The following is a 14,534-nucleotide window of genomic DNA, read 5'->3' on the forward strand; positions in this document are numbered from 1 at the left end:
GAATATGTGGCAGTTTGGAAAGGACCTTGTCTGACCTACCACTAACACTATGCTGTTCATTTAGAGGCTGCCTCATGAAATCAAGAGCCTAGTTTTTATGAGACTACGCTGGATCAGTGGGGAGATAGGACACAGCAGTGTGGCTTCTGAGGGGCGTCTTTCCCCCTCCCTCCCCTCTGTGTTTTTATACACATAATTGTGCCCATACACACACCCGTGCCCACCCAGAGCAGGATGCTGCGTGTCTTTCTCAGCCGTTTTGTCTAGATGCAGAGTCTCGCTGAACAAGAGGTTTTTCAGTTTCAGCCCAGTTTTTTATGTGGATGCTGGGGATTTGAACTCAGGCCCTCATGTTTGCAGAGCAGGCTCTCTTACCCATCTCCAGCTTTCTCTAATGCTTTACTTACTGAGATCCAAGTATCATTGCACCTAATTGCTTGAATTGATGGCCAACAAGTCGTATGTGATCAGATGATAAAGATTGTGAAGAAAAGCTTTTGGAACTGTGGTGACTAAGAGTAAAAACCACTTTACCACTTTGATTGGCTCCTTCCCGGTTCCACAGGAAAACAACACAGCACATTTTATTTTACATCACTTAGTTGTTTTTTTGAGGCTGGTCTTGGGCATCCTAGGTTGGTCTCAAACCTACTGTGTAACCAAGGAAGATGATCATGAACTTCAGATCTACCTCTCCAGTGCTAGCTGACACTCAAGTGCAGTGTATGCCACTGCATTGTTTATGCAAGGCTGGGGGTGGAACCCAGGACTTCATGCACTCTAAGCAAACACTTTACAGGCCCAGCCCTAGTATATTTAAATACTCATGTTTCTTCGTTGATAAAGAACTCTATGGCAAATATATCTTTGCTTTGACCTACATAATGGATCTTCTGATCACATCCTGCTAACAGTAAATAGCCATCAGAGGCCATCCATATATCCGCACATCAACGGCTACATCCTCCGAGGGAGTTGGAAGGATGGCCGTGCCCTGCTGCACCTAATGGTATGCTCCCGTGAGAGGAGAGGCTCAAGTGTAACAAGGAAGATGGCACCTGTCCTGCTGTTACATAACTTTCAGACGTCATGTGCTCAGGTGCCTTCCAAAACAAACTGCACTCTAAAGTCACCTGGGCAGCTTTGTGACAAAAGGCCATTGAAGCCGAATCAGTGTAGATGAGCCCCAGATGATCTCATGGGCTGGGGATCTGCACTGGATAACTAATAAACTTATATTAGCTTAAGGTCTTTCCAATTATAAAATTACATAATTGTTTAGGAATAAGAAGCAAAAGGAAGAATGTGAGTGGTTGTAGGTTTCATAAAACCATAGCATGGCGGGGCTGGAGAGGTGGCTCAGCAGTTAAGAGCACTGACTGCTCTTCCAGAGGTCCTGAGTTCAATTCCCAGCAACCATAGCAGCCCTATTTATAATAGCCAGAAGCTGGAAAGAACCCAGATGTTCCTCAACAGAGGAATGGATACAGAAATTATGGTACATTTACACAATGGAGTACTACTCAGCTATTAAAAAGAATGAATTTATGAAATTCCTAGCCAAATGGATGGACCTGGAGGGCATCATCTTGAGTGAGGTAACACAATCACAAAAGAACTCACACAATATGTATTCACTGATAAGTGGATATTAGCCCAAAACTTAGGATACCCAAGATATAAGATACAATTTGCTAAACGCATGAAACTCAAGAAGAATGAAGACCAAAGTGTGGACACTGTGCCCCTTCTTAGAATTGGGAACAAAACACCCATGGAAGGACAAACAAATCAGTGGCCTTTCTCTACACAAAGAATAAACAGGCTGAGAAAGAAATTAGGGAAACAACACCCTTCTCAATAGTCACAAATAATATAAAATATCTTGGCGTGACTCTAACTAAGGAAGTGAAAGATCTGTATAATAAAAACTTCAAGTCTCTGAAGAAAGAAATTATAGAAGATCTCAGAAGATGGAAAGATCTCCCATGCTCATGGATTGGCAGGATCAACATTGTAAAAATGGCTATCTTGCCAAAAGCAATCTACAGATTCAATGCAATCCCCATCAAAATTCCAAATCAATTCTTCAACGAATTAGAAAGTGCAATCTGCAAATTCATCTGGAATAACAAAAAACCTAGGATAGCAAAAACTCTTCTCAAGGATAAAAGAACCTCTGGTGGAATCACCATGCCGGACCTAAAGCTTTACTACAGAGCAATTGTGATAAAAACTGCGTGGTACTGGTATAGCGACAGACAAGTAGACCAATGGAATAGAATTGAAGACCCAGAAATGAACCCACACACCTACGGTCACTTGATCTTCGACAAGGGAGCTAAAAACATCCAGTGGAAGAAAGACAGCATTCAACAAATGGTGCTGGCACAACTGGTTGTTAACATGTAGAAGAATGCGAATCGATCCATTCCTATCTCCTTGTACTAAGATACATATGCAGCTAGAGACAAGAGCTCCAGGGTACTGGTTAGTACATCATGTTGTTCCAACTATAGGGTTGCAGATCCCTTTAGCTCCTTGGGTACTTTCTCTAGCTTCTCCATTGGGAGCCCTGTGATACATCCAATAGCTGACTGTGAGCATCCACTCCTGTGTTTCTGATGACATCATTATATAAACTCCCATGAGAACCAAGTGAACCAAGGCAGAGGTGTCTGAGGAAGACAGGAGGCATTGTGACTGAAGTGAACTGTTGAGCAGACAAGCAAGGCCTTCACAGGTTTGCTGCTTTCTGGTTTCATGCTTTGCTCTGAAGGTCCCGTCTGCTGCCATCTGCTGGGTGGTCAGTGCACTGCAACCCTAGATTCCACCATACAAGCCATCCCCAGTAAACCTCCACCAGTCTTTGGCAGTCTTTATTAAAGACTGCAGCAATACATTCGTAGTGAAACAGTTTTTCAGAGTGAGATGGCTTGGGAGTAAAGACCCTTGCCACCAGGTCTGAAGGACGTGAGTTCAATTTCCAGGACCTAAATGGCGGAAGGGGAGTACTGACTCCTGGTGAGTTGTCCTCCACACACATATTACAGCACTCCCTCACATGCCCACAAACACATGAAAAGGGAAACTTAAAATGCCATACTCTCCCCCTACCCTCCTTTGTGGCCCTCCCTGGAGACTAAGTAGTCACTACTTCCATAGGATGAAGATTGTAAGTATGCTTGTGTGGTGCCAGTTGTATAGTTAGTGAAAACTCACAACAACATAAAAGGCACATAAAGGGTGCAAAGGCTCGCTACTGCAGCATTAGAACACTACAGAAGCACTCACACACCCTGTCTTTTTTTTTCTTAAGAATGTGTGTTCAGGGGCTGGAGAGATGGCTCCGTGGTTAATTGTACGACTTTCTGCTCTTGTAATGGGCAGGAGTTCAGACCCCAGCTCACAAACACCAATTCCAGCTTCAGGGGATCTGACAACCTCTTCTGGCCTCCAGAGCACCTATTCTCACAGACATAAATAAAATAAAATCTTTTTTTTTTTTTGAAGTATGTTTGTACAGCGTGCATGTGTGCGTGGTTTGTGTGTGTGTGTGTGTGTGTGTGTGCATGCTTGAGCACATGTGAGCACAGGCCTGTAGCAGGATGTCTTCAGTTGCTCTCCACCTCATATACTGAAGCAGAGTCTCACCGTCCTGGAACTCAGTGTTTAGGCTGGTTCTGTGAGCTTACTCAGGAGAGTGCACTCTAGGTCAGCAGGTGCTGCTTCACCCCTGAGCCACCTTCCTAACCCATCTTTTAGTCTGATATGATTTTCTTAAATTGTCTCTTTAGAAATAACACATGAGCTAGAGAGGTGGCCCAGCAGTCAACAGTGTTTACAGCTCTTACAGAGGACCCAGGTTTGTCATACAAACCCCATGTCATACAGTTTACAACCAGTTCCAGGGAATCCTGTGCCCTCTTCTGGACTCCACAGGCAACTGCACTCATGCACATAGTCATAATTAAAACAACAAGTCTTGAGAAATACAATATGCAAGGCCTGGCATGGTGGTGCACACCTTCAATGCCAGCAATGAGGAGGCAGAAACAGGTAGATCTCTGTGAATTTGAGACCAACCTAGTGTACAAATTCCAGGACAGCCAGGGCTACTCAGTGAAACCCTGTCAAATAAACTAAAAATTAATCAATTAAAAAAAACACACACACACAAAACAAATCCAAAAAAAAAGGGGGGGGGGCATCTGAGTCAGGTTATAGCTCGACTGTCATGCCCAAGGCCTGGCTTAATCCTCCACACTACAGAGAGGGAAAAAGCCATTTTATTCTGCTAAGGCTAAAGCTAGGCCTTAAGGTGCCTACAGTCCTACTCAATTTCTCAGTTATATTAGTAGTTTTCATACTCCACTCATGTCTTTAGAGACAAGGAATTAAAATACAAGGTTTTTTTTAGATTACATAAACGAGGGCTGAGGGATGAGTGTGAGCTGTAATGAGCACCTGAGCTCAGATTTCCCGCCATCACCTGCATAAAAGTTGGTATGAGTGGCAGCTTGCACCCTGTAGTACAGCACAGGATAGAAAGAGGCAGGAGGATGCCAGGAGGTCAAGGGTCGGGCAGCCTAAAAAACAGTAAGCCCCAGGGACAGCGATGATGCTATGTCTCAAAAAGTAAGGGTGAGGCGCTCTAGCCAGAGAGGCAGGTGGGCTGACAGCGGACCTGCACCGCCCTCTCTGCTCCTCCAACTGCTGTCTCCAAGGCTCATCCTCAACTTGGCGGCAGAACGCCTGCTGTAGCCACCCTCTTCCCCGCCCGCCCCCGCTCCACCCACCCCCGCTCATCACCAGTGGATCGCAACGGCATCCTCAACCCATTTTACTGTCTCAGCCCCCAAGTCCAGCAGCAGACTTTCTCAGGGAAACCCACAGGTTCTGCTCTCTTCATTCAGCCAAGTCCAACCCCCAGGCTCATCTCCAGGTCTATAGCAGACCACCAATTATGGCCTCTCCTCACTCTTTGCCTCCATTCCTAGGGACTAAGCAGTTAATAGTGAAACATCCTGCTTTCCTCCCTCCTGTGGAACCCCTCACCCTGCCCCAGCCCATCCCCATTCCAAAGTGTCAGCTTTCAATACCCAGAAATACATTTTACCTGGAACCCCCAGTGACCACACCTTTCAGGATCCCAGAAGAATTTTCTATCAGGCAACACACAGCCACTTCATTCTCCTGAGAGCCAGAGAGGGCAACAGAAACTAAGGAACAACACGTGGACCCAACAAAGACAAGACCAAATATCAGCACCTAAAATTACAACCTTCCCAATCCCAGGTGCTTAGATGCCATCGTAAAAACACAGTCAATAACAGCCAGGACACTATGTCTCCCTCCACTAGAGCCCAGCAACCCTACCATAGCAGGGCCTGAGTGTTCCAACATAGCTGAAGCCCAAGGAAAAGACCTTAAAGAAGCCTTATGGATATGATAGAGGCCCTTAAAGAGGACATGAGTGGGTCCCTTAAGAAATCTATACAAACACAAACAGTGGAACCATTCGAGACCTGAAAATGGAAACTGGATCAATAAAGAAAACCCAAACAGAAAACTTAAGGAACTCTAACAGGAGCCACAGAGGTAGCCCTCACAACAAAATACAAGAGATGAAAAAGAGAATTTCAGGTGCTAAAGACAGGTTAGAAGAAATGAATACATCAGTCAAAGAAAATGTTAAATCTAAAAAACTCCTGGCACAAAGCATCCAGGGACCCTGGGTCACCATAAGAAGACCAAATCTAAGAATAATGGGAACTGAGGAAAGAGAAGAAACCCAGGCCAAAGGCACAGTACATATTGTCAACAAAATCATAAGAGAATAATTTTTTTATCCTAAAGAAGGAGATGCCTTCTATCAGGATACAGGAAGCATACAGAGCACCAAGTAGACTGGGCCAGAAAAGAAAACCCCCTTACCACATAATACTCAAAACACTAAATGTGTAGAACAAAGAAAGAATATTAAAAGCTGCAAGGGAAAAAAGACCAAGTAACATATATAAAGGCAGGCCTGTTAGAGACTTGACTTCTCAGTGGAGAGTGTAAAATCCAGAAGGGTCTGGACAGATGTGCTGCCGACTCTAAGAGACCACAGGTGCTAGCCTAAACTACTATACCCAGAAATACTTTCAATCACTATAGTTGGAGGAAATAAGACATTCCACGATAAAACCAAATTTTAGAAACTTTTATATACAAATCCATCTCTACAGAAGATGCTAGAAGAAAAACTCCAACCTAAAGAGGATACCCATACTCAAGAAAACACAAGGAATAAATAATCCCAGACTAGCAAATCAAAGGGGGAGAAACACACACACACACACAATACAATAACAGGAATTAACCATCACTAATCGTTGATATCTCTCAACATCTATGGTCTCAATTCCCCAATAAAAGACACAGACTAACAGAATGGATGTAAAAGCAGAATCCATCTTTCTGCTGCATCCAAGAAATACACATTAATAGCAAGGGTAGACATTACTCCAGGGTGGATGGAAAAGGATATTACAAGCAAATGGACCTAAGAAACAAGCTGGTGTAGCCATTTTAATTTTTAAAATAACACACTTCAGACCAAAACTAATCAGAAGAGATAGGGAAGGACGCTGCATAGTCATCAAAGAAAAAGTCCACCAAGAAGACATTGCAACCTTCAAGAGCTATGCACCAAACACAAGGGTACCCAAGTTCATAAGAGAAGTACTGCTAGGGCTTAAAGCTCATATTGAGCCTCACACACTGTCAGTGGGAGACTTCAATACTCCACTCTCACCAATAGACAGGTCATCCAGACAAAAACTAAATAGAGAAATGCTGGAGCTAACTGAGGCTATAAACCATAAAGACCTAACCTATTAACAGAACCTTTTACACAAACATATACTTTTTTCTCAGCACCTGAGAACTTTCTCCAAAATTGATCATATGCTCAGACACAATGCAAGTCTCAATAGATAGAAGAAAATCCAAATAGCGCCTTGCATCCTATCTGACCACAGTGGATTTAAAGTGGGATATCACCACCAGCAGAAACCACAGAAAGTTTACAAACTTACAGACATGGAACAATTCACTACTGAATAAAAAAAAAAAAAAAAAAAAAAAAAAAAAAGGGGGCCAAGAAAGAAATGAATGTGCTGGCTAGTTTTGTGTCAACTTGACCCAAGCTACCATTGTCTGAAAGGAGAGCACCTCAGTTGAGAAAATGCCTCCACAAGATCTGGCTGTAGAGCATTTCCTTAGAAATTGGTGGACGAGGGCCCAGACCATTGTGGCTGGGGCCATGCCTGGGCAGGGGGTCGTGAGTTCTATAAGAAAGCAGGCTGAGTAAGCCACAAGGAGCAAGCCAGTAAGCAGCACCCTCCATCAGCTCTGCCTCCAGGTTCCTGCCCTGTGTGAGTTTATGTCTTGACTTCCTTCTGTAATGAGCAGAGTGTAAGTGAAATTAACCCTTTCCTCCCCGAGTTGTGTTGGTCATGGTGTTTCATCACAGCATTACTAATCCTAAGACAATTAAAGGCTATCTCAACACGAATGAAAATAAATATGCAACATACCCAAAATTATAGCATGTAAAGGAAGGCAGGCTTTTTTGTTTTGTTTTGTTTTTTCTTTGTTTGTTTGTTTTTTTCATGACAGGGTTTCTCTGTATAACTCTGGCTGTCCTGGAACTCACTCTGTAGACCAGGCTGTCCTTGAATTCAGAAATCTGCCGCCTCTGTCTCCCAAGTGCTGGGATTAAAGGGGTGCACCACCACTGCCCAGCTAGGAAGGCAGTCCTTAGAAAGCAAGTGCATAGCATTAAATGCCTACATTAAAACAAAATAAGACAAAAGAAAAGAAAAAGTTGGAGAGGTCTCATACTAGCAACTTAACAGCTCTAATACAAGAAGAAAGTGCACCCAAATGAGTAGGTGGCAAGACATAATTAAGCTCAGGGCTGAGACCAATGGAAACAAACACACAAATAAAAATGACACAAATAGTCAGCAAAACAGAGTTCCGTTTTTTGTTTTGTTTCGTTTTTTGAGAAAAACATTAAGATTGACAAGCTTTTATCCAAATTAACTAAAAGGCCTAGAGAGATGATACAATTAGCAAAGTCAAAAATGAAAAGGGGCACAACAGGAGACACTCAGAGAATCCAGAGAATCCTTATTTAAAAGACTGTACTCCACCAAGCTGGAAAGTCAAAAAGAAATGGGTAACTTTCAGGATACATGCTATTTATGAAAGTTAAATCAAGACCAGGTAAGCAATCTAAACAGACCTATAACCCCTAGAGAAATAGAAGCAGTCATTAAAAGCCTCTAAAGCAAAACAAACAAACAAACAACAACAACAACAACAACAACAAAAAAAAAACCAAAACCCAAGCCCAGAGTCAGTCATTTTAAGTGCAGAATTCTCCCAGAATTTCAAAGAAGAGTTAATGCCAACACTCATCAAATTATTTCACCAAATAGAAACAGAAGAAACGTTGCTCCATTCATTTCATGAAACAACAATTACCCTGCAGCCCAATTACACAAAACCCCAAGAAAGAAAGAGAATTACAGACCAATTCCCTGTTTGAACATAGATGTAAAATTTCTCAATAAAAATACTTGCAAAATAGATTCAAGAAAACAGTAAAGAGACCATCCACCATGATCAAGTTAGGCTTCATCCCAGAGATGCAAGGGTTGTTTAATACACTAAAACCAATAAATGTGATCCACCATATAAACAGACTAAAGACAGAACCCACACGATCACCTCATTAGATGCAGAAAAGGCCTATGACAAAACCCAGCATCTCTTCATCATACAAGTCTTGGAGAGATCAGGGATATTAGAGACAGACCTTAACTTTTTTTAAAAGGCAGTTTACAGCAAACTCATAGCCAACATCAACTTGGAGAGAAATTCAAAGCAGTTTCACCAAAATCAGGAACAAAACAAGGTTGTCCACTCTCTCTATACCTATTCAATATAGTACTTGAAGTCTTCTCTAGAACAATAAGACAATTGAAGGAGATCAAGGAGATATAAAGATACAAATTGGAAAGGAAGAAGTCAAAGTATCTTTATTTGTAGGTGATGCGATAGCATATATAGATGGCTTTAAAAATTCCCCTGGAGGAACTCCTACAACCGGCAAACACTTTCAGCAAAGGGGCTGGATGCAAAATTAACTTACCAAAGTCAGTAGCCTTCCCACATAAAATGACAAATGGACTGAGATTGAAACCAGGGAAACAATGCCCTTCTCAATAGCCTCAAATAATAGAAAATATCTCAGGGTAACTCTAGCCAAGCAAGGCAAAAACTTGTATATAAAACTTCAAGTCATTAAAGAAAGAAATTGAAGATGTGAGGAAAAATGGGGAAGATCTCCCATGCTCATTAACAGCAGGATTAATATAGTAAAATTGGCCATCCCCCCCAAAGCAATCTACAGATTCAGTGCAACCCCCATCAAAATTACAGCACAATGCTTCACAAATCTTGAAAGAACATTTTTCAGCTTAATGTGGAAACACAGAAAACCCAGGATAGGTAAAACAATCCTGAAGTACAAACAAACAAACAAACAAACAAAATAAAAACAAACTGCAGAAGGTACCACTTCCCCGATTTCAAGCTGCACTACAAAGCTACAGTAATAAAAACTGCATGGTATTGACACAAAAACAGACATGCTAATCAATGGGATTGAATTGAAGACCCAGGCATAAATCCACACATCTACGGACACATGATTTTTGATAAAGAAACCAGAAACACACACACTGGGTGGAAAAAGTGTCTTCAACAAATGGTGCTGGCAAACTGGATGACTGCAGGTAGATGAATCCAAATAGATCCACACTTCTCACCCTGCACAAAACTCAACTCCAACTGGATCAAGCACACCAACATAAAATCAGACACATTGAATCTGATAGAAGAGAAAGTGGGAAGACCCTTGAACGCATCAACATAGGAGACAACTTCCTGAACAGAACACCAATAGCACAGGCACTAAGATGATAAACAACTAATAAATGGGACCTCGTGAAACTCAGCAGTTTCTGCGTGGTACAGGACATTGTCATCCCAACAAAGTGGCACCCTACAGAATGGGAAAAGATTCCAACCAACTGCACATCCAAAGGAGGGCTAATATCATAGGTATATAGAAAGCATTTTTTTAAAAACCTAGATATAAAAAACAATCACCAAATAACCTAATTTTAAAACGGGGTAGAGACCTCAACCAATCCTCAGTAGCGGACACAAACTGCTAGAAACATCCTTAGCCGTCAGTGAAATGCAAATCAAAAGTACTTTAAGATTTAATCTTTGTTATTTTTGTTTTGCTGTATTTTGTTTCGTTTCGTTTTGTTTTTGAGACAGGGTTCCTCTGTGTAGCAAGCCTTGCCTGTCCTGGACTTGCTCTGTAGACCAGGTTGGCCTCCAACTCACAGAGAACAGCCTGCCTCTGCCTCCTGAGTGCTTAAGTTTATCAGAGTGGCTAAGATCAATAAAACAACTCATGCTGGCGAGGATGTAGAGTAAAGGGAACATTCCTCCATCGCTAGTGGGATGCCAACTTGTACAGCTACTATGGTAATCAGTGTGGCGGTTCCTCAGGAAGATGGGAATCGATCTACTTCAAGATCCAGCTACACCACTTTTGGGCATACACCCAAAGGATGCTTCATCCCACCACAGAGACACTTGCTCAACCACGTTCATTGCTGCTCTATTCATAATAGCCAGAATTGGAAACAGCCTAGCAGTCCCTCAAGAGAAGAGTGGATAAAGACAATGTGCTACATTCACACAATGGAGTACTCTTCAGCTGTTAGAAAAAATAACATGCTGAAATTTGCAGGTAAATGGGTGGAAATAGAAAGAAAAATCTCCCTAGGGAAATATAGCTAATTATGGATGCACCGGGGGAGGCGCTGGAGTGAGTGGACCAAGTGGAGAGGAGGAGAGAGGAGAGACAGAGAGACAGCTAAAATCAAGGCCCTCTGACAGGCAGAATGAAAGCCTAATGCAATAGAAGCTCCCTGAAATGTATACAGATATGGAGGTGATTAAATAATGGGGAGACAGAGCCCCAACTGTTCATATCACCACCAAACGAAGCCTCCAGTACTGGGATTGGGTTACATCTAATTGGTTGTTGGCCAAAGGGGTCTCATGGGAATCCCCAGACATCCCAGGCTGTTGCCAGGACTCTAAGGCTGCGCTCCACAAACTGACAACAAGGCCCCACGGCTGAAGACAAAACCTACACAATCCACTGGACATGGAGAAGCTGAGCTGAGACCTACAGAGCGTTCACCTCTATGTTCCAGCGGCTTTGGTTACAGGAAGGTACTCTGCCTGCCACCAAAAAAGACATACGAACAAACACCAAGCCAGCCACAAGCCCTTTGATGGCCAGTGGGATTCTGGAAGATGTGCCCGGCAGGGGTGGCACAAAGCTTATGGGAGTAACCAACCAAATAGCTGGTTTCACTTAGGGCCCGTCCCACAGAAAGGACCCATATCTGACACGGCTTGGGTGCCCAAGAACCAGAGGCTAGATATAAGGTAAAATAGAATGCTACTAGACTATTAAAAACTGTAGTCATAAAATGACTCCTGGGAACAGTCTGCTATACTTAGCTCAGTGTCTGATCCAGCCACCGGGAAAGCCTCCTTCAGCAGCAGATGGAAACACATACAGAGAGTCACAGACAGACATTATGCAGAGAGTGAAAGACCTTGGAACACTCGGCCCTGAGTGGGATGTCCCCACCAAATCCTGCCCCTCTGGTCCTTGGTCTTAGGGAACCCCTCAGAAGAGGATGCAGAAAGAGTGTAGGAGCCAGAGCAGATGCACCAGGAAAACAATGTGACCAAAGCTTCTATGAAGGCTGGAGAGATGGCTCAGTGGTTAAGAGCACTGACTGCCCTGCCAGAGGTCCTGAGTTCAATTCCCAGCATCCACATGGTGACTCACAATTATCTGTACTGGGATCCAGTGCCCTCTTCTGGTGTCTGAAGACAGCCACAGTGTACTCATGTACATAAAAATAAATAAATCTTTCCTCCTGTCCAGCTCCAATGTGATAGATAGGGTTTGTTTTTTTTAAGTTACTATATTTTATTTTGTTATATTTTATTATTGTCCCTTAGGGAGAAAAGCCTGTTTGTTGATGTTGTTGTTTATTATATAAGTGATTTATCTATTTTTATATATGTGAATACACTGTCACTGTCTTCAGACACACCAGAAGAGGGCATCAGATCCCATTACAGATGGTTGTGAGCCACCATGTGGTTGCTGGGAATTGAACTCAGGACCTCTGTCAGGGCAGTCAGTGCTCTTAACCGCTGAGCCACCTCTCCAGTCTGTTGTTGTTGTTTTTAATGAGAGACAAAAGAGAATGGATCTGGATGGTAGGGGATGTGGGAGGAATTGGGAGGAGTAGCAGGAGGGGAAACCAGAGCCAGGATATATTATATGAGAAAACAATCTACTTTCAATAAAGGGAGAAAAAAAATGAAGGCGAAGAGCTTTTGAGAAAGATGCTCAACAGTGACTTCTGGCCCTTTCCCCTCCCATGGACATGTACATACATGTACAAACAAACACGCACACATACATATACCACAGAGACATAGAGAGAAAGAAAAAAGATATAGCAGATGTACAATGATATTTCTGCTTTTGAAACTGGATGTTCTATTGGCAGCTGCCTCCCCAGGCAGCCACTCAATGTGTTTATTTTCAGCTTCCATAAAAATTCAGTTAAGAAACTGATACGGAGACATGGATACATAATGTAAATATTGTGGGTTGTTGGAACATAGAGATATGGATGTGGAAAGAACACTAAAATCTGGAGTTCACAGTCCTGAGTAACAGCTTCAGCTTCCTAATATAAATTATGGGAGTCTGAGTTTTTAGTTGTAAACATCAAAATCCAACTTTGGCAGTCGTGAGGAAAAATATTTTATTAGAAATATAAAGAGAATTTGAGGATCACCAGGAAATCTAGAGAATCAGGCTAGGATGCCAGGTAACTGGAACACCACTATTTGCTGACCATTGGATACCACTGGAGGGATGCAAGCTCACAGCTTTCAGGGTACCCAATGATGCTCTAGTCAAGCTGCTGGCGTTGCTTTGGAGCTGTTGTTACATAACATGTAGGTCTCAGTTCTGCACAGGGAATATTTATTTGTACAATTAGAGTTACGTGGGAAGACAGAACCGATCTAGAGTTTCAACTTCCATAACAAAATACCTGGTTTGGTTCTCAACAAGCTCATCATTGAAGACCCCGGTCAAGGTAGGAAGAGAGCTGAGACCCGCAGGCAGCCGAAAAGGATGACAGCTGTTGGGTTACCTGTGGCCAAATGACTCTGCCTGAGTCTAATCTCTCTATAAAGCAAAAGTCTACATGGCCGTGGAGACTGCATGTGCCCTCGTTCATTTGCTATAAATACAAATGACGTGCCAGGCTGCTAAGGTGAGCAAGCCCACTCTAGTCAAATGAAGTAGAGAAGTCAACAGACAAAAGCATTACACACAGGGTGGGATGGAGGCCTGCATCAGACAGATGAGGGTAAGAAGAGAGGAGCAACCAGTCACTTACAAATACTGTTCTTGTGCACAGACATGCATGTAGCCAAAGCACACTTACGCATAAAATAAAAATAAGTAAATCTTAAATAAGACGCCACTGTCTTGATGTTTAAATGCTTATACAAGAAATAAAATCCCCCCCCAGCCCCCGTGGCACCTTTGGACAGATGAAGAAGACAGACAGCATGCTGTGTTAGACGGCCCCACTGTTGTCCTTTGAATGTCCTAACCTTTTTAGAGAAATGCCAACACAAACAATAATGTTTGATAGCACAAATCCAGGAACTCAGGCTTTTAACTGGGTATTGAAATTCATATTCAACCTGCTGGTTTCATACAATGGGCCACTTTTCAAAGGATTAGACTTGTGATTGGTTTGCCAAACGTAAGCAACATCTAAGCATGGCCTTTCCACTACATCTGTGCGCTTGCTGAACAGCTCTCGGTCAGTCTCAATTGTTGGGTTTGGGGCTAGGTGTTTTGTTTGGGGTTTAAACAAATGAATCGTTGAAGGCTGGGATGTAGGGGGGTACAGGGGGTAGCACTTGCTCAGCATGTGCAAGACCCTGAATTGCCTCAACCACTGCATAAAACAACACCCCCCCCCCAAATTTGACTTTACTGCAAAACTGTCTCAGCTCCGTGTGTGTGCCCCCATATCCACTTCCAGTACTTCAGGCCAGTCTCTACTTCTCTTGTCTTCTCAGCACAGAGTATCGAACACCCGAATTCTCCACCCCTTCAATGGCTTCCTTTATCATGGCTTATGAAATACAGATGACCTCTAATGCCCTTTTATCTAACACCTCGGGATGGTGGGATACCGGGTCAGAGAGACAGCTTAATAGTCAGGAGGTTTATTGCTCTTGCAAAGGATCCACTTGGCGGC

Source organism: Mus caroli, unplaced genomic scaffold (assembly GCF_978045245.1).
Source record: "Mus caroli unplaced genomic scaffold, Mus_caroli_1 scaffold_6, whole genome shotgun sequence".
NCBI classification, from domain to species: Eukaryota; Metazoa; Chordata; class Mammalia; order Rodentia; family Muridae; genus Mus; species Mus caroli.